Here is a 21,077-nt window from a genome sequence, read left to right as displayed (position 1 = left end):
GTAAAGATTATGAAGGAGTTAATAAAAAAAAAACTGTCTGAGGTATGGGCAGGGTATATATAATTTTGTGTTGAAGTGTTCTGGACTCCTCTTCACTTTTCCTTAAATCCACTGACAATCTGCATATCTTTCTCTCAGAACTTTTGTGTTAAGAGTTTGTTTTCACTCTCAAAGGCAAAAAGAATGATTGTGGTGTTGTGAGAAAAACTGCCTAAGCATGGATTCTGATTCACACTGCTCTTCTCTGGAAGCATCGGCCAACACCATCAATCACTCACTTCCGTGGTGTGATTTCCCAGAAGACCCCATTTATGGCCAGGCACATTGAGGGGGATGAAATACACTAAAAATTGGCCCTTTGATAAATTTGCACTGCATTTATTTACAAAGTGATTGGATTTGTCTTGCACTCTGTTTTATTTGGGGACCTACTGGAGTTCAGCATACTCATTTGAACATTTTCTCATTGGAAGTGTGACTAAAGGTTGACTGTTAAGTGCCACCATCTCAGCTGAGAAGGGCAATCCCAGCTAACTAAGCACAGCTGGAATATGAAGGTATGACCAGGATGGACAGCTGCCTCTCACACACGGCTTCCTCTGCCAACAATGGCGACTTAAGTTGTTCTTAGCCATTAGACCAACACAGTCACTTGACCAAACACAAAAATGTATCATCATCATGTGCAAACATATGGAGGTTTTCACATGTGCACCTAGCATACTGTTCCTTGTTTCACAGAAGAGGTTTGTACAATACTAAGAAAAACATGCTTCGGGTCAATTAGTAGGCACAGAATTTCAAATCAGCCCTCATGCAGAAAGACCTTTTCTGCACATACCTGGTCAGTGTGCACAGGAGTCAAGGCTGATAACTAGGTGGAAAACAGCAAGCTCCAGCTTTGCTTCCCCACTGGTTATAGTGACCTGCTATGACAGCAGCTTCTTCATGCAGTCTAAGCCAATGAAACTTGTGCTTCCCCCAAATCCTCATAAAGAAAAACAAGACAAAACCATAAAGGGCTTTAGAATCACCATATAACTGCCCATTCCCATGTTATTTTAATATAATATATGTGTTTCTGGAATCCTCTTTTATCGTTATATATAATTTTTGTCAGCTCCATTACTTTCAAAGGGTTATGAAGGTCAACAAAGCCCATCGTTGCTGGCACCCATGTGTTTTAGGACAAGAACTTGGCCAACTATGAGCAGGCATTTGGCCATCTTTGCACAGATGGTCTTATTTTAACCAGCCAAGTCATGATATAATCTTTGAGTGCCAGGTGTTGGTGATGAAAAATAAATATTTACAACCCAGAAATATTGACAACAGGGTCCAAAGTCAGTTTACATACATAAATTTTGATGTAGGAATGCTATTCATGTTGGTAATAAAAGCCTAAATAAACACTGGTCTTTGGGGCGGGGGAGGGTAGGTGTGTGTAAATAGGACGACAGTGTGTGTAAAGTGTGTAAATAGGGTGACAGGATGGCTGCCTTGAAGAGACAGAATAGCAATAGCCTAATCTAAGGCAGCAGGTTCCAAGGGACTGAGGGAGCCACCAGAGTGCAAAGGAGTTTGAAAGAGCATCCCTCACCTATATGGCCAAGAATGAGCCAATAACTACAGGAAAGAAACTTCTTGCTCACGTTATTAAATCTAGTAGTACAGTCCAGGATGCCATGACAGAACCCAGGCTCCTAGCTTCCTGCTCTAAGTAGATCACACTATATACTCTAGGTGGCATGAAACTGTTTGCTAGGCTTCTACTGCAGTGTAGAAAATTTGAGGTTGTCAGAGGCCATGAGATTTAATGAACATATAGGGCTGTATCTGTGATGAAATCAACACCATCTAATGCATTGCGCCAACAGAGCGAACAGAGCACGTCTGGGAACTAGAAGAGCAGGCTGCCTGAGCCTCAGCTTATTATATATTTCACTGTGCCATTAAATGGGTTAAACTGAAGCATACTCTGTAGTATGTACAGAGGTAGGCTCAGGGTAGTTATGAGCTACCACCCATGGGAATCTAGTGTCAGTAGGGCACACTCTGTGTTTGGGTTGCTTTTGGCCTGACTTCCTCTTGAAACTTGATGATTTAGATGGTTTTACAACTCCCCCGCCCCCAGAAGATTTTATAACCCAACCAAAAATGGATCCTCCAGGCTAATGTTTGATATATGACAGCAAAGCATGTTTTTGTGGAGAGGTTGTTTTCCATACAAACATGCCATCTAATGCCGAACCATCCTGTTAACGAGGACAATGCGAGTGTTAGGGTAGTGGTTACATTAAACAACTGTCTTGGGTCATAAGATATTTGAAACATCCCTCTCGAAGTGTCCACAGTCCTTCATGGGATCATCTGAGCATTTCTTACACCAGGTCCTCATAAATGTCATCATCATGAGGAGCTATAAATCAAATCTGAGAAATATCTGGTGTCATCCAGCATTCATTACTGTGACCAGATCTTTGAGGAAAAGGCAATCTAAGGAAAGAAAGCTGGTTTTTGACTCCTGGTTTCAGAGACCTCTGTGCAAAAGCGAGTGGGCACTAGGCAAGATAGAACATGATGCTGGTGATGTGGGCTTAGCAAAGTAGAGAGAACGATAAGAGAGGGACAGCTTTGCCATGCTGGCCTGCACCCTCCACTTCCCAAAGTGCCATCACACTGGAAGTCCATGCAACACCCAAACCCTTAACTAGCACGAGCCTTCCAGAAACTTTTCATATACCAACACTAGCAGATGCGAAAGATCCTAAGTCCAAGGAACCATTGAAAATTACTCTTTTTCAATCCATCAATCACAGTTTGACAAATCAGCCAAAACTGAGCAAATGAATGAAATGTCACATAAAGTGCATATACACTGTTGCTTTGCAGAAACACACGGGGCCCTTTCCTTTGACTTGACATAGTAAGTATTCTAAGTCTGGTCAACAGACTTGGGTTGGTGTTTGATGCAGCAAGCAGCAAGCCAGGCAGGTGGTGTGCACACTGCAGCACAGAGCAAGAGACCTCTGCATCCCAAGGGACATTTACTGGGTGCTGAGGGTGTACTCCTCTCTGAGTACTCTCTGGACATTAGTTGCATCACTCACCTTTTTAAGAGAACACTAGCACCTAGTACATAGCTCAGTCATAAAGAGCTTCCCAAGCACACTTGGGGTCCTAGGATCAAACCCTGGAGGACCAGACAGCATAAACCAAGGGAGCCAGACAGAGGGTGTCCAGCACAGAGGTCACCTGCACTGAGAAGCTGACCATTCTTCCTGGTCTAGCCTCTGGTCCCTGGGCTCGGCCTCTCAGCATTCTCCTGTGAAGTTGTTTTTTGTTTGTTTTGTTTTTGTTTTCTCAACTGCTGAGTATAGGATGGGCACAAACTCCCTGAGACCATGGCGCCCTTACATCTGTCTTCTCTCCTTGTCCTGACAAGGCCCAGAGCAACCCAAGAGCTTAGCTCAGGCCTTCCCTCCTTGACCACAAATAGAGGTCATGCTCAGGATGGGCTGGGTTACCTGGTTCAGTCCAGACTGGGTCTCCCCATGGCTTTTGCTTTGCTGTTGGCATTGGTGTCAGCTGTCTTTCTTTCGAATTCTAAAAAGAGGTGAGTTCCTTTAAGCAATGCAAATAAAAAGAAATGCATTAAGAAAATAAACCAATAGGCTTTTTTTCTTCCAGTTTCATTCTCCTGAACTGATTAATCTGATTTTCTTTTTCTGTGAACTGTTCCAGAAATTGTCCCATACACATTAGAAAAATCTATACCTGTAAGGATGTTTTAATTTTTTTAAGTAACATTTCCTATTTCACTATGACACTTTCCCTTGCAATAGCAGCCCTGTGACTCTTCCCAGATGAATGCATGCAGGAAGCACATTTGCTCACTGCAACAGATACACAGCCAGCCAGGACACACCTGCTAGCACAGCCCTCTCTCACCACCTTCTTTTTAGCCTGACAAATTATGCTGAAACTCTCTATACAACTTCTCAGCCCCTGGCACTGTTGTCTTGTTAAAATGAATAATACCAAAGCTGCGTGAGAATTTAATGTTTTGCCTCTACCGGCAGGTTGCTTTTCAGAGACATGGATCTTTCCCCTTTCTCATACATGTCCTCACTAAAGCACATTCGTGATGTTGGTCTTCTTTTCGGTAACATCATGCATGAAAATGCTGGAACGTGTTTGCATTTGATTAGCGAGCATCCCTGACCATGAGGAAAGTGAAACATCTTTTTAGGTGATTCGATTTTCACATTTTCTCTTACACTTACCGTCTCACATTCCTTGGTATTGATTTAGATGATTTTCCACTTCTTAAATTGGTAAATTTTTTTTGCAAATGAATATGTGGACTATATATTCTGTAAACATTTTTGTCTTTTTCCATTGCAGGTTTTTAAAAAATGTATTCTTTGACTTTTTTGTACATGTGTACAATGTATTTCAATCATATGCACCGTCCTCCAGCTTGGTTGTAGTCACAGGTTAGAGGTATCTGGGAAGAGGACGCTCAGGTGAGACAATGCCTCCATCATATTGGCCTTTGGGTCGGTTAATGGTCACGGGGGAGGGCCCAGCCCACTGTGGGCAGCACCAACCCTGGCAAGTGGCCCTGGTTGTTCAGCAAAGCAGCCTGAACCTTGAGAGCAAGGCTGTAAGCAGCCACCCACGGCTCGGCTTCAGCTCGGCTGCCAGGCTCCCACCTGAGTTTCCACTCCGAATTCCCGCCATGGTGGACTACAAGCTGTCTAGTGAAAAGAACCCTTCCCTCCCCAAGTTGCTTTTCATCATGGTTCTAAATATGTCAATAGAAACCTAACCAAGACAAATTCTCTTATTCCTCCTCCCACTTCCTCCCAGGCCACCACCACCACCCCTTAAACACACACACACACACACACACACACACACACACACACACACCATACACACACATATACACATACATATACTCACATACACACACATACATATACACACACATATATATATACACACACTACATACATAATTAAATATACACACACATGCACACACAATACACACGCACACATATACACATACATATACTCACATACACACACACATACAGATACTCACACATATACACACAGTCGTACATACATATATACACACACATACACACACATACACACACATACAGACACCCACACATACATACACAATACATACATATACACACATACTACATACATACATATATACATACATACACAACACATACATATACATACACATGCATATACATACACACACATACAGACACTCACACATACACACACATACATACACACATAAACACACACACACACACACACACACACCTCTCCTTCCAAAATCCACACAGACTGTATTCAGAACACAAAATGGACCCAACCATATACATGTGACTCTGTAACCCACAGATGCTCATTCTCTAGGCTTTGGCCAATCATGAGGCTGCATTAACCACCTTCAGCCGTGTTACAGAACTTAAAACTACCAACTTCCTCCCCATATGTTAGAGGTTCACTCAGCTCTCCATCACCCTCCTTGCAAGTTATGTGAACTGCTCCCTGTCTCTGTTATCCAGGTTTTTTAAATTAGACCTTGTGCTGTGTGTTTTAATATTTAGATATTTAAGTCATCTGGAATCAATAAGTGGCCAACTATTATTCATTGCCATCGCTGGTTCATACCTACACCCATTCCCTTGTCAATAACCCCACTCTATCCTATAAACGGAAGGCTCCAGGTCACACTGTAAGTCCATGGACACTGACAGGTGTTTGTACCCCGCTGTTCTGTTCCATCAGCTCATTTGCATTTTTCTATGCAAATACTGAATTTCCTTCCTGCCTTGTGACAGCTTTCCTAGAGGACACAGTCTAGGAGGGTGTTGTGACAGCTTTCATAGAGGACACAGCCTAGGAGGGTGTTGTGACAGCTTTCCTAGAGGGCACAGCCTATGAGGGTGTTGTGACAGCTTACATAGAGGGCACAGCCTATGAGGGTGTTGTGACAGCTTTCCTAGAGGGCACAGCCTATGAAGGTGTAACAGCTTTTCTAGAGGGCACAGCCTATGATGGTGTTGTGACAGCTTTCCTACAGGACACAGCCTATGAAGGTGTAACAGCTTTCCTAAAGGGCACAGCCTATGAGGGTGTTGTGACAGCTTTCCTAGAGGGCACAGCCTATGAGGGTGTTGTGACAGCTTTCCTAGAGGGCACAGCCTATGAGGGTGTTGTGACAGCTTACATAGAGGGCAAAGCCTATGAGGGTGTTGTGACAGCTTTCCTAGAGGGCACAGCCTATGAAGGTGTAACAACTTTCCTAGAGGGCACAGCCTATGATGGTGTTGTGACAGCTTTCCTACAGGACACAGCCTATGAAGGTGTAACAGCTTTCCTAAAGGGCACAGCCTATGAGGGTGTTGTGACAGCTTTCCTAGAGGGCACAGCCTAGGAGGGTGTTGTGACAGCTTTCCTAGAGGGCACAGCCTAGGAGGGTGTTGTGACAGCTTTCCTAGAGGACACAGCCTAGGAGGGTGTTGTGACAGCTTTCCTAGAGGGCACAGCCTAGGAGGGTGTTGTGACAGCTTTCCTAGAGGGCACAGCCTAGGAGGGTGTTGTGACAGCTTTCCTAGAGGGCACAGCCTAGGAGGGTGTTGTGACAGCTTTCCTAGAGGGCACAGCCTAGGAGGGTGTTGTGACAGCTTTCCTAGAGGGCACAGCCTATGAGGGGGTTGTGACAGCTTTCCTAGAGGACACAGCCTATGAAGGTCTTGCTCTGACACTCATTACTTCTTTAAAATTCTTGTGGATTCTCATGCACTCATTTTCATATGTTTATTTTTTTTTAATTTCAGTGTTTATCTCCATTTCCCTCTCTCCTGGTTCCTGAGTGTGTGTTGAAGGGAGGGCTATGTGTGAAGGACGCTCTAGGACCTGCATCAGAATCCTCCACACACGTGAGGGCAGACAGTGAGGGCATGGCAATTCCTTATCTTCATAACACTTGGCTTCTTCATCTGCTCATCTTCATTTTAAAATTCCTGTAATAGGACTTTTGCCATTCTTCTTGAATAGACATATTAGCATTTATGGGTTGTGTCTATATTATAAATGAGATTTTTTTTCTATTCCATTTCTAATTGGATTTTTTTGGGAAGGAGGGGGATCAATTTTTACTAGAGAGTTTGCATCCAGCTGCCTAAATTTTTTCATTAATTTTCATACATTTTCATCAAGTCCTTGGGTCTTTTAGCTATAACATGATGTCATCTGGAAATGAAGATAAATTTATCCTATTTTTAACACAAATGATATGTGTTGCTTTTTTATTCCGTAATGGATAGTACCATTACCAGTGATATTTCTTATTCAAAGCCTGGCTATCCTGATGTTCTGAGAAGGGACATTTTCATATTCCAGGTAGCCTTTGTTTACTTCTTCATGTGAAGAGAAAGCTGTGGTGTTTATGCTCTACGGTGTGTCAGACATAACACAGAATGGCCTTCACCTGAGTGCTCCAAGCTGCCCCGTTGTCTTTCCTCCTTCCCCCTGTTTATGTTTTCACACCAATGTCCACATCCCCACACTACTGACTCTGAGCTCTGCCCTCACCATCTCCACTATAACACTAGGTCTTCACTGTCTTCAGTCTGGTCTGGCTTTGTTTGCTGTGTTTTATAGGTTTTAATTGAAATTTAAATTGAATTTTTATTAAGTATATTCTTGAATTACGTCTCAAGCTGATTGACACATTTTGTTTTATACATATTCCTTCTAAGAGCAGGAGCTGATGCCCAAGGCACCCCACCCATCTGCAGTGAACCCCTCCTCTCTCAGCAGGATGGGAAGAGACAGACAGTCCTCTTGGTAGGAGCATCTGTCTGAGTAGGAAACACCTCTCCAACACTGCGTGCATGCGTGCACACACACACACACACACACACACACACACACACAGAGAGAGAGAGAGAGAGAGAGAGAGAGAGAGAGAGAGAGAGAGAGAGAGAACTATGTTTCTATGGCAACCCTGGTCAGGACAGAGAGCTACTTACTCTCATTTGCTCATCAGCCATCATTCAGTTCTGTCTGGTACAGATGCTTCTGCTCCTGGACTATGTGGTGCCTTAGAGTTGATGCCGCCCACTTTTATCTATCCAGCACAGTGTGTATTTCTCAAACTTTTTAGTAGAGTTAGAGACCTTTAGTGCTGTGGCCAAAAAACTTTGGTTCTCCTATCCTTTATCTTATTTAAGAAAAAATGAAGAATGTATGGCATTAATCAAGTCACTGGAAAATGAATGTACATGTGTAAGTATATAAACACACACATGCACGCACACACACTCACATGCACACACTCACACACTCACGTACTCACACAGAGCATGTAAATACAATTGCTGGTTGGGATTTTAATTCTTCTACTTGTAGTTGGTTACACTACCATATTAAAAAATCCCATTCATTGTAATGTTGCTTTTGCAGTTTTATTGATCTTAACTTCCCTGAGTGTGGATCATTCACAGGTAGACTTAGAAATTACATGCTGCCTCTTTCTTTTCTAATGAAGAAATAAAGTAGATGTAGGGGATGAGGAAGGGACAGTAGTATATAATACACTTTTCCGCGCCTGGTTTCTTCTTGAGTGGAGTGTTTATGGCTGAGTGTACTGCCTGCAATAAAGAAAACAGGAATAAAAAAGGAGCTTAAAATTCTACTTGCCAAAGAAACAAGGACTTTTGAGGGGGGAAAAAGTTTAGATTGCAAGTCTGGAGTCATTTAAAATCTTTTAAAGCTAGGGTATTTTTATTAGTCAATATTTCTCGTTGCTTGTAGCCAAAAACAGGTCATTTTTTGGTCAATTGTTGCTACTGAAATGTGTGTTTCTCTTGCACTTCCTGTGCCTAGATTAAACACCAAAGACACTATGGCCTCTACTCTAGGCTTCTGCAGTGACAGGAAGCTGACAGCAACACTCTACCTCCACTTGGTCAGGAAGCCCAGGGCTGGCTTCCAAATAAGCAAGAGTAGGGTTCAAAAGGACAGAAGAAGTCAAGGAAAGTGCAGACTAAGGGAAGATTGCAAGTCATCTTGGACTCTCCCAGAAGGGAACCATGCCCCACCCCCACCCCCACCCCCTTCACTCTCTTGGCCTCCAGGATCTTTCTTCTCATTTTTAACACTGGCAGTGCAAACCCATTCCTCCCCACCCTTGGCCATCTGAGGATCGCAGGCCCTGTGTGACCATATGAAGGCCATGCCATCACATCCTTTGCTCTCAATTCCACAGACATACAGTGGGAGTCACCTCTCCAGAGCAGGAGCCTCAAGCACCCCACATGGAAATACTAACCCCCACCACTGCAAAACCTGAAGGGCGAGTGAGGCTGAGAGCTAAAGAACACCCACTGTTGCAAAGTCAGATGGGTAGAAGTGAAGGGGAGACTGACAGGAAGAGGCTTCCTGGATTTTGCTCAAGGCAGGCAGCATGCTTGCTCTAAATGGTTACCGAGGATGCAGCCCCATGATTAAACAGCTCCTTAACATCATCTGCCGCTGTTGATTATAATAATCGGTTTCTTTTTCTTTTTTTGCACATTTAGAAATAAGTATGAACTCACTGCCAACTTCTAGAGGCTGCCTGGAGAATATTCAGAATATAACTCATCCAGAGAGGATGAGTCATAGTAAATTTTTCAAAATTATCAGCTGTCTCATCAGTTCTTGTAAATTATTACCAGCTCACAGATACTTGTTTATATCCCCCCCCCCACAGGTCAAATCCTGCAACAAAATAGAAAATCAGTGATAGGAAATTACAGAGGGAAATACTCTATTTTAACACCAAAATAGGTTAAGATTATATTTTATTCATCAGAGAACAAGAGCTAGAAGGTGTGTGGCTAAACATGAAACAGCAAAGGTCACGGCTGCTGTTGTGTTCTTACAGCAGGATGGTATGTTGTGAAAGAACGCAAACCCTTTAGCTTCTAATGCAGATACCAAACAACGTGGATGATGCTGGGTGTGTGTTAAGCAGATGACAGTAGAAATCACTCTCTTGTTGAGGTGAGTGGCAATCCCCAATGTTTCTGGATAGAGATGGAAATCCAGGGAAGTTAGTTCCATATCAGAGCAATTGATAAATGCAGAGTCATCTCTTGGATAGGAAGAAAGGCTGTTGCATTGTGGGAAGTTATTATCCTTACTCTCCCAGAATGAGAAGCAGTTCTTGATGTTTCCTTTCCATCACTAGACATGATAACACAGAAGGGAAAATGCTTACTTTGGTTCATGGTTTCTGATGTCCCACCCTATGGTTGGTCTAGTGCTGGATGGTGGAGCTGGATGGGGAATGCAGGATGATGGAGCTGAATGGTCGTTGGGGAACGCTGGATGGTGGAGTTGATTGGTCCATTGGGGAATGCAGGATGATAGAGCTGATTGGTCGGTTGGGGAATGCTGGATGGTGGAGTTGATTGGTCGGTTGTGGAATGCTGGATGGTGGAGCTGATTGGTCCATTGGGAATGTAGGATGATGGAGCTGATTGGTCGGTTGGGGAATGCTGGATGGTGGAGTTGATTGGTCTGTTGGGGAATGCTGGATGGTGAAGCTGATTGGTCCATTGGGAATGCAGGATGATGGAGCTGATTGGTCTGTTGGGGAATGCTGGATGGTGAAGCTGATTGGTCCATTGGGAATGCAGGATGATGGAGCTGAATGGTCTGTTGGGGAATGCTGGATGGTGGAGCTGATTGGTCGGTTGGGGAATGCTGGATGGTGGAGCTGATTGGTCGGTTGGGGAATGCTGGATGGTGGAGCTGATTGGTCGGTTGTGGAATGCTGGATGGTGGAGTTGATTGGTCGGTTGGGGAATGCTGGATGGTGGAGCTGATTGGTCGGTTGTGGAATGCTGGATGGTGGAGCTGATTGGTCTGTTGGGGAATGCAGGATGATGGAGCTGATTGGTCTGTTGGGGAATGCTGGATGGTGGAGCTGATTGGTCGGTTGTGGAATGCTGGATGGTGGAGCTGATTGGTCGGTTGTGGAATGCTGGATGGTGGAGCTGATTGGTCGGTTGGGGAATGTGGGATGGTGGGGCTGATTGGTCAGTTGGGGAATGCTGGATGGTGGAGCTGATTGGTCGGTTGGGGAATGTGGGATGGTGGAGCTGATTGGTCGGTTGGGGAATGCTGGATGGTGGAGCTAACCTGCTTACCTCAGGTCCAGGATGCAAAGATTAAAAAACAAACAAACAAAGAGGCTTGGACCACCAACTTCAGTGACCTGAAGATTTCCCACTAGACCCAGGGGTCTTTCCAGATAGACAGCTTTTAGCACATGGGTTTGGGGGACACCCAGCATCCACCCAAGTGTCTCACACTTTGTAGTTTTGAAGCCCAGCAAGATTGCTGCTCATATTTGTTCCTCCAGTTGCTTCCTCTCCTCTCCGCTTGGCAAACCTCGACTTGCGAACTCGAATCCAGTATTCCTTGTGAAGCAAAGTTGTCTCTTTCCCATCCTGCCTGAAGACTGGCTCATCTGTGCTCCACACAGCTCAGTGTTGAAGGATCTGCGTGGCCTTCGATGTGCTCCAATTTAGAGCAAATGTTGATTAAGTATCCCTTGGCTTTTTTGTCTTTCAAGAACTTAGTTTACTTTTGTATTCCCAGCCCTTAAACCAGGGCTAAGAAGAGAAAACATCATCCTTATTATGTTTAAAGAAGAAAATAGTGGAGAAAATAACTGAAGAAGAGTTACTAAAAGAAGAGAAGGGCTATCTGGGGAAACAGCCGACAAAACCGGACCCAGACTACAAGTGATTTCTTTTTTTATTATTATTAATTTATTCTTGGTACATTTCAATGGTTATCCCATCCCTTGTATCCTCCCATTCCTCCCTCCCTCCTATTTTCCCCTTACTCCCCTCCCCTATGACTGTGCCTGAGGGGGATTACCTCCCCCTTTATATGCTCTTCTTGGTAGCTTGTTATCTATCCTTCTTCTGAGTGCCACCAGGTCTCCCCTTCCAGGGGACATGGTCAAATATGAGGCACCAGAGTACGTGTGAAAGTCATACCCCGCTCTCAAATGGATTGAGCTAGAAATGATCATAATGAGTGAGTTCATCCAGAAGCAGAAAGAGTCAAATGGTATATACTCACTTATATCTGCATACTAGCCCAAGGGGCATGTCCCATGAAAGTCTTCACTTACAAGTGATCTCTTAAGCCTTCGCCTTTGCTTCCTCCTCCTCCCTCTTCCTCTCCTCCGCAGACTCCTCTTCTCTTTCTTCTCCTCCTCCTCCCTCTCCTCCTCCTGCTCTGTAGCTTCCTTCTGAGAACCGCTTCGCTTGTCAGACATGTGTCTCTGTGAGATCCCTGAAGGAGGTTACTGTATCCTGACGATTAGTCCACCAGCTGGACTAAAGAGGGAAACAAGCTGAGCCATTTAAGAAAGCTTGAGAAAGTCTCCTCAGCCAGGACGAGCATATTTCTTTCTGCCTGAACAAAGCTATAAAATAAATTAATAGATTCATTTATTGATCTGTTTCATAAGGGCCCGTCATGACCCTGGACTATTCATTTTACCTCTGAGGAGTCGCTGTAAACATCTGTAAATAGCCTTCCTTTATTTTTAGGGCAATAAATGTCAAAGCGAGGTGACAGTGTGCTTGGAATCGACTGCTGCTGTAGTGCTTATGGTCCGGGAGAAGAAGAGCTGGTTCAGAAGTTAGCCTTCCTTAGGCCAGTACCAACATTCTCTGTGTGTGGGGGTGGGGGGGATCAATGGTTAGTGAGGGGAGAACACATGGATGTGTTTGCAGAGATTGCTACTGTTTCAGGCCTTTGGTTTGGACTGAGCTAAATGTGGCCAAACAACTAATAAGACGACTGCATTTGTACTTTGAAGCTTATCCTACTGTATTAGTAAGAATTTTCAGTGATTTATATTTGAAAATCTTCATCAGTTATTTATTACTCCAGAGGCATTATGAATTTAGAAATTTTTGCATATTTTAGGAAGATTCCATAGTTCATACATTTCAAACCTAAAATATCTCCAGAGTTTCTGTGCTCTATCTTTTTTTTTTTTTTAAGTCAGTAATGGTGTGGTAAAAAGTATGAATGCTCACAGCACGCAGACTAAGTCAGGACTCAACATGATTGCAGGCCAGGTCATTTCTGAGTTTGCCGTAAGTTAAACTTCAGTGCCAGATTTTGAGGACAGGCATTACATTTCCAGAGCCTTTGAGATCATAAAGCTTCCCTCTTATTTGTCCTTGCCTCCTCTCCTCTGGCTGGGGACCAGGCCTGGCTTAGACTCTGAGTTGTGCTTGCTGGTAAAACAGGCTGGAGGCCTAGTGGAGCAGTGTTAGTGTAGAGATGTCTGTGGGATGAGCCGGATGTCGTCATGTAATCACAGAGCCATCTGTGGGATGAGCTGGATGCAGTCGTGTAATCACAGAGCACCGTCTGTGGGATGGACGCCATCACAAGATCACAGAGCGCCATGAGCTTGGCTCACGTCTCTATTTTTTTATTTTAATTTTATTAATTTATTCAGATTACAACTCAACTGTTATCCCATCACTTGTATCCTCCCATTCCTCCCTCCCTCCTGCTTTCACCCTATCCCCCTCCCCTAGGTCTATGACCGAGGGGAACCTCCTCCCCCACTTTATGGTCATAGGCTATCAAGTCTCATCTTGGTAGCCTGCTTATTCTTTCTTTGACTGCCAGCAGGCCTCCCCACCAAGGGAAAGTGGTCAAATATGGAGCACCAGAGTTCATGTCAAAGTCAGTCCCCACTCTCCACATAACTGTGGAGAATGTCCTGTCCATTGGGTAGATCAGAGTAGGGGTTCAATGTTTACTATTGTATTATCCTTGGTTAGTGCAATAGTTTGACCAGAGCCCCCTGGGCCCCAATCTACCCATCACGATGTTCTTCTTGTAGGTTTCTAGGACCCTCTGGGTCCTTCTATTTCCCCATCTCCTCTATTTCTCTTACCTAGAGTCTCAGTAAGATGTCCTCACATCTATCCCAATCTCCTAGTGGCTCAGCTTGTTGACTGCACGCACTCCCCCAGAACGGGCTGTGGGAGGTGCCGCTTGGGAACCAAGCACACATATTCTCGGTGTTGACCCACAGAGGGCCCAGAACCCGGGACAAGAGGAAGCAGTGCCGCCAGGCAGGCAGCCACTGACAGGCCTGCTCAGCAGGTCCCATGCGGGTTTTTACTTTTTGTGGGAGAGAATTCATCTTCTTTCTCTGGATGAAACCTGCACATCATCTAGAGGCTTCGCTCACATCTTATTAAGAGAAAACAAACTCACATTGAGCATGATACGGGACTCATTAACTTTCTACATTTGATTTGTTAAACTAGGTGTAACCTGATTTTAAAACTTGCTTTGCTAAATTAATGAAGTCTTGGGAGTTATACAATCTAGCATCTTGCATAGTTATTTCAAGACTGCAATCTGTGCCATTACTTGGTTTACATGACATCAAGTGAGCCTGCCATTTCTGGGCAAAGGCCACACAGCCATGTGGTCCCAGTATATACAAGCCAGATAGCATTCAGAATGTCACTGTACTAGACAGAATGTATCAGAGTTAGACTTTCTGTGGTATGTTTTACCTTAGGTGACATTTAAGCTTTATAAGTACCACAAAATAGTGAAACTTTGTAATGTCTAATAAGACAATACTGGGCTTTGGGTGTAGCTCTGTGGCAGAGCACTTTCCTAGCACACCTGTATTGGAGCCAAGAAACTAAGTCTACTCACTATGCAACAATGTAAATAATCATGTGAGGGATCCCTTGCAGGTGTCAGACAGGCAAGCTAACTGTGAGAAGAGATGAGAAAGAGACTAGGTGCAGACAGACTTCATCAACCCAGATGAGATATTGGGGAGTCTAATGCTTTGGGGCTCATTATCAGCATAGTTAAAACACAGTTCAATTTGGGAAACGGTTTCCAGGCAACAGACAGTCCTATGCCAGGTGCACAATAAAGCTTAAGGTGTGACTGCATAGGAACTGCTTTGCAAAGTGCATGCAACCATGAGGGTGGGTTCTATAGCAAAGAGGCCTAGAGTCTATAGTAGCCTCTGACCAATATAATTACCTTAGTTTGGGGTTCCATTGCTGTGAAAAGATACTACTGTGGCTCCTCGTTCTGCTTCTTCCCTTGGGGGTGACCAAACACCCTTGTGCACCCCACTGGAAAGGATGAAGCAGAGCCCAGAACAGCCAGGGTCCACAGGATTCCAATCCAGAGGAGAACGCCTGGCAGAAGGGAGAAGTCCTAATCCAAGGTTCTCAGTGTTGCAACTCTTGAGCAATAGCGGGGGCAGTGGGTAGAGGGGTGAGGGGGTAGGGGGTCGGGGTTGTCTGCTCCCTCTCAGAGGAGCATCCAGGCACCAGAGGAAGAAACAAAGCCTAGCTGTGTGGGCTGATCCAAGGGTCCTGGTCCAGAGGTGAATGCCCCAGAGCAGCTCTTCAAGTGTTACAACCTTTTAGCTCAGACAGCAGCTCTCAGATCATTCTGCCTGTTCGGAGTGAAGAAGGGGTCTTTATGAACCTTGGAGCCGTGGGAAGGGATTCCAGGGTGGGCGCATATCATTGGTTAGGGTGTGGTTGGTGGCGATGCTCCATTTGCATGGAGAGGAATTCCAGGTCCCAGAATTGTGGAAGTCGGGTGTCGAGACTACCTGTGCCAGGGCACGCTAGCACACAACAGGGAGGGAGAGACCCTTACTCCTGCCAATCTTTAAAAAAAAAGATTTCTGGGTCCTGTGGATTCCCTGGTCCACAGACCCCACACACCATGACCAAGGCAACTCTTACAAAGGAAAACATTTAACTGGCTTACAGTTTCAGAGGTTTGGTTCTCTTTCATCACAGCAGGAAGCATGGCAGCAGGCAGGCAGGCATGGTGCTAGAAGGACTGAGAGTTCTATATCGTGGTTTCTTAGGCGGTAGTAGGGGAATGGATTCCACACTGGGCGGAGCTTGAGCAAAGAAGACCTCAAAGTCCACCCCAACAGCATCATACTTCCTCTAACAAGGCCTCTAACTAGGCCACACCTACTCCAACAAGACCACACCTCTTAATAGTGCCATTCCCTATGGGCCTCATACTCAAACACATGAATCTATGTGGTCCAAACCTATTCAAACCACCACAAGCAAAGAAGTTAACAGGCCATAGAATATATGTGACATTATCTTAAGAATGAGAGTAAATAAATAAAAAGTAAAAAAGAAAAGGGTCATTATTTAAAAAAAAAAGAATAAGAGTAAAAGTCTAGGGAGGGAAGAGTATGAAATAATCATTCTGGGGAATTTGCGTGAGGTCTGCCTCCATAGAGAGCCAAATGGTCACCAGGTCCTTCACAAAATCTACTCTCAGCCTTCTGGGCAGGAAAACAGTATTTTTGTCTCCTCCATCAATAAGAGGCCCCTGTATGTTTAACATTCTTGGTACCCATAGTGACCTGTGGGTGCAAAATCCTTTGTGTCCCCAACACTCACATGTCTATAACACTTGTTACAAGGCAACATATGTGTGCACCTTTTTTCCCCTTCCCTCTAATGGTAGTGGTTCAGAAAGTCACCATTCACAAGAGACAAAAGTTGGGTGTCTTTCACCTCATAGATAGACTTTCCCCTCTATGGTCTGTCAGTCACCCCTCCAAGCCGTTCAGATCCCCCACGGACTCTTCCTTTTTCTCTGTGTCCACATCTGACCCTGGCAGATGACGGTTCTCAACAGCCCCTGGCTTGTCTAGGCAGATGGCAAGAAGCATAGAAAATGGAAACTAGGAACAATTCTCCTTATGTACGGGATGATTTCCCACAGGGGTCCACCTCTCCTTCACTGTCCCAGCTCGAGCCAACAGCCCAGTGCAGAGCTGTGGTCACTCAGCCACTTTCTCATTTGCTTCTCAGCCTCGGTGGTAGCTACCCACAGGGGAGCTAAACCAAAGGTGACTGACCTTTCTCCCTTCAGTGTTTCTGTGCCTCCCGTACACACCATTAAAACTATTCCTTAGCACTGACTTCCCTCACCTAGGCTGCCAGTAGTGTCTCTGTTTCCTTACCTGGAGCCCGAGCCACACAAATGGCCACCCCAATACAGGCTAGGCACAAACCGTGCAATTGCTCCAGCCTTCCCTGTGAAAAATGGGTGTCCCTCCTTTTTACTGCAAGAAGCCTGCTTTCCCTTTTGTGAAGTTCACTAAAAAGGAGTTGGAGGCTGAGATGGAATAGCTTTTGGAAAGATAGATGGCATTTTATGTGAAAACATGATTGATAAACAGTGTCTATAAAAATTTAACCTTAGCACATTCGATAAAAACTATTAGGAGGCTCATGGAGGAATGAGAAGACAGGCCCTGCTCATACTTTTTTCAGGTTTGAATAGGCCGGAAGGAAGGCTTTAGAACCCTATGTTGGTCATTTTTACCATCAGCCAGGGCCCATCAGATAGTACTTGGCTTGATGGATTAGCTGCAGATGCTGAGTTTGACACAGCTGGGTTCCTAGTCCTCCACTCCAGCTGGTCGCCACATTGTCCCTTTGCACCTCTTTCTGGCTGCTGCAGTTGCCTTTGTGACCGACAGTGCTCAGGAGCAGGCTACTGGAACCGGGGAGTGAGCAGATGAGGTGCCCACCAGGGACCAGGCAGACACCTGAGCTGCAGGGGCCTAGACTGGTCCTCAGAGTGGGCCCTGGCGTTCCAGGTGGGAGGATGAGTATCTCCAGCTGGAACAGGAAGCCAGGGCCATCCCAGAGCTCAGTGGGAATGGAATGTCACAGCCACCTGCTGGGAAGGGTCAATAAATGTAAATGGTGTCAGTAAATAAGTGTGCACATAAGGCTAGAGGAACACAGTTCTGTGGGATTTGGAATTGTTTGTTTAATGACAATAGGGGAAAACACAGTGGTGTTGCATGTTGTATTTCACAGTCACAGCACAAATCCAAATATTCTTCTTAAAGCCTTATAATTCTTGGGCTGAAATTTTTTTTTTTTTTAGCTATTATTTGGAAGCAGGACAAAGCTAACCACTTATTGCCATAGATTTTAGCCTCTTGGTAACAAAGACGTCCCAGAATTGTGTGCATGGGTCTCAGTGAACGAGTCAGTAGGTGGAAGAACCCATGTAGCTTATAAAGATCCCCCCCTTTATTTGTGAGGCTCCATTTGGGACCTACAGTTGTCAACACAGAACCAGGTGACTGTGAGCTTTCCCTCTCAAGATACTCAAGGTGAAATCTTAGCAAATGTCTCCTTTAGCATCACTGATATTTTGCCTTATTGGTTTTTTGTTTGTTTGTTTGATTTTGAATGTAGACTGGAAAGCTTTAGCCCACTGATTGCAGGGAAGAGGAAACAGCTAATTCACTTGGCTAATTAGCCTGTGAGGAAGGACATTTGCACTGCTGGGAGACAGTTGCTGGCCTCTCACTTCTGCTCATCTTCAGAGGGAGCCATTAAGTACCCTTTGTCTTGGACCATCTTTGCAGGAAAAAGCTAATGACCTTGGAAGATGAAGCTAATGTCTCCCCCCAGAGCAAGAGGCAGATCTGCTAATTATCTTGTATAATAAAGACAATGTCCCCTTCAGGAGGAAAGGAAGCCTTGCTTACACCTCCTTATAAAGATTCTGTTCTCTAAGCTTGGGGAGCCCAGCTGCCTGCCACCACTCACACCCTCACGCCAGATAGTGGCCCTCAGCTACACCCACCCACTTTCCCCTGCCTGTGCTCTGGCACAAAGCCCTTTCTGTGAATCCTTTGTCTTCTGCCAGCATCCAGGACAGGGTGGCAGGTGAAGTGGACAGCTTGCAAGCTAGACAAAAGCTCGGATCCTTCCCAGTTCTTGACAGTCACTCTAGCACTGCAGAAAAAACGCCACTTACAATGATTGGTAGAGAAAGTGCTAGGATTATATTTAATATGCAGAGTTTGAATTCTGTATGTTAGTTTTATCATATCATTTGAACTAACAAAGTTTTCTAAATCTCTAAATATACCATTGTCTATAGACATCACCGCATAATAAGGTGTTTGGCTTTTATGTGGCTGAGTTTCATACAGTATTAGAACAATTTGTGATTTGTTATCTAAGTGTCTGCCAGTAGCTTTTTGCAAGCTAAGAAAAAAATAGAAATACGTTCTATCTATGTATCTATATATGAAAAACATCCTCAACATTCTGCCAACTCAGCTCTTTTGAGGGAACAGCTTTATGTTAGAGATGAGAACATTTTTCCTTCGTGCCTGCAAAAGGCATCGGGAGCCAGCCCAGCCTATTTCATAGGGTCAGCCATGTCCTTCGTGCCTTTTGTGTAAGTGGTCAGTGAGTGTTTTAAATCCCTTTCTTCGTACCCTTCACATGACATTGAAGGATCTATAGCAGTTCAAAGGGTTGGATGAAAAGAATGGTATCTGTGGTGGTTTGGACAGGAATGGCTGCCCTAGGCTCATATATTGAAAGGTGTGGTCATGAGTGAGTGGCACTGCTAAGAATGAGGAGGTGTGGCCTTGTTGGAGGAGGCGTGTCACTGGGAGTGGGCTTTGGAGTTTCAAAACTTCAAGCCAGGCCTAATGTCTGTCTCTCCTCCTATTGCCTGCACATCCATATATAGAACTCTTAGCTTCTACAGCACTCTGCCTTCCTCCATGGCACCATGCTCCCTACCATGGTGACAATGGACTAAACCCCTGAAACTATAAGCCAACCCCTAACAGCTTCCCTTTGTAACAGTTGCTATGGTCATGGGGTCTCTTCACAGCATAGAACACCTACGAAGACAATATCTGGTGTTCAGAAAAACAAAGCAGTCGGCCATAGTTTTTATGATGAAGCAGCAAGGATTTGAGCTCATATCCTGGACTCTGCCGGTGGCCTGAACTTGAACCCAGGTCCCAGTGTATAACCTACTCACTCACCTGGTGCAGCGAGATGCTCAACACCAATGGGTAGAAGATTGCTGCTGGAAGGCTTGGTCGGTGCGCTGCCGCCCTGGGGTCGGTCGGTGCCCTGCCGCCCTGGAGTTGGTCTGTGCGCTGCCGCCCTGGGGTTGGTCGGTGCGCTGCCGCCCTGGGGTTGGTTGGTACATTGCTGCCCTGGGGTTCGTTGGTGCACTGCCGCCCTGGTTCAGAAAAACACTAGTTAACTAACATGTTGACCCCAGCCTCAAACTGGGAACTGGAGATGGGTACCTTCGCCAAGGGATGATTTGACACCTCAGAGTTAGAGATGCTTAGGTAGCACACCCATCAGTTTGAAACTCACCAAGTTTCAAACAGCAGAGAACAAGCTACCGTCATCCTGTCATCGAATGTGTACAGTTTCCATTTAGTAATTAATATTGTAGTTTTTCATTTGCTAAAGTATATCCAATGCCTGTTCTCTTTGCCAGCATGCAAAAATAATAAAGTGACCTCACAAGTTTTCCAGAAGAGCTAAACCATGACCCAGTAAACTTCAAAATTGCCACATATCTTGTAAATAAAGTTTTATTAGGAGCAGTCACTTCTGGCACTCACAAGTCATCTAGGGATGAGTGCCAAGCTGAGAAGGGCATGGAAATTTAGTCTGCAAATTGGAAATGCTTCATATTTCACATCTGGAGCCTTCCATCAAATTTGATTGACATCAGGTGTGGGGTTAAGAGGGAAAACACCATCCACATTCCTCGTCTACAGAAGTGTTACTTGGGAGCAGGCGTGTGGGGTGCAGGGCTTCTCCTGTCCCCCAGTAATACATGGTTTAGATGATTCATAACTGCAGAAAATCTGGGATCCCACAGAAGACCAGAGACAAGGAACAGCATGGCCACTGACCCAGCCCCCACATGTGTGAATAAAGGAAAGAACCTGAGAGGAAGCACGGCAGCTAGGAAAAGAAGAAGTTGGGTGAAAATAAAAGAGACTGTGTCCTAAGATAAATACGTGTGCTGGTGGGCACAGCTGGGAGAGGAGCTAAACGGCAAAGGAGGCTTGGTTGAACATCCAGCTGCCAG

At 44.9% G+C, this 21,077-nt stretch overlaps 1 protein-coding gene across 7 annotated transcripts in view; it reads left to right on the top strand.

The window, feature by feature from the left end:
- PRKN (parkin RBR E3 ubiquitin protein ligase) overlaps nucleotides 1-21,077 on the top strand; it is a 1,133,456-nt gene that overhangs the window by 585,824 nt on the left and 526,555 nt on the right. The window lies entirely within an intron of this gene.

The sequence above is a fragment of the Acomys minous genome (assembly GCF_964271855.1).
Source record: "Acomys minous genome assembly, chromosome: 3".
In the NCBI taxonomy this organism is placed as follows: Eukaryota; Metazoa; Chordata; class Mammalia; order Rodentia; family Muridae; genus Acomys; species Acomys minous.
Note: the sequence above shows the minus strand (reverse complement) of the source record. Positions and strands in the feature narration are given on the sequence as shown.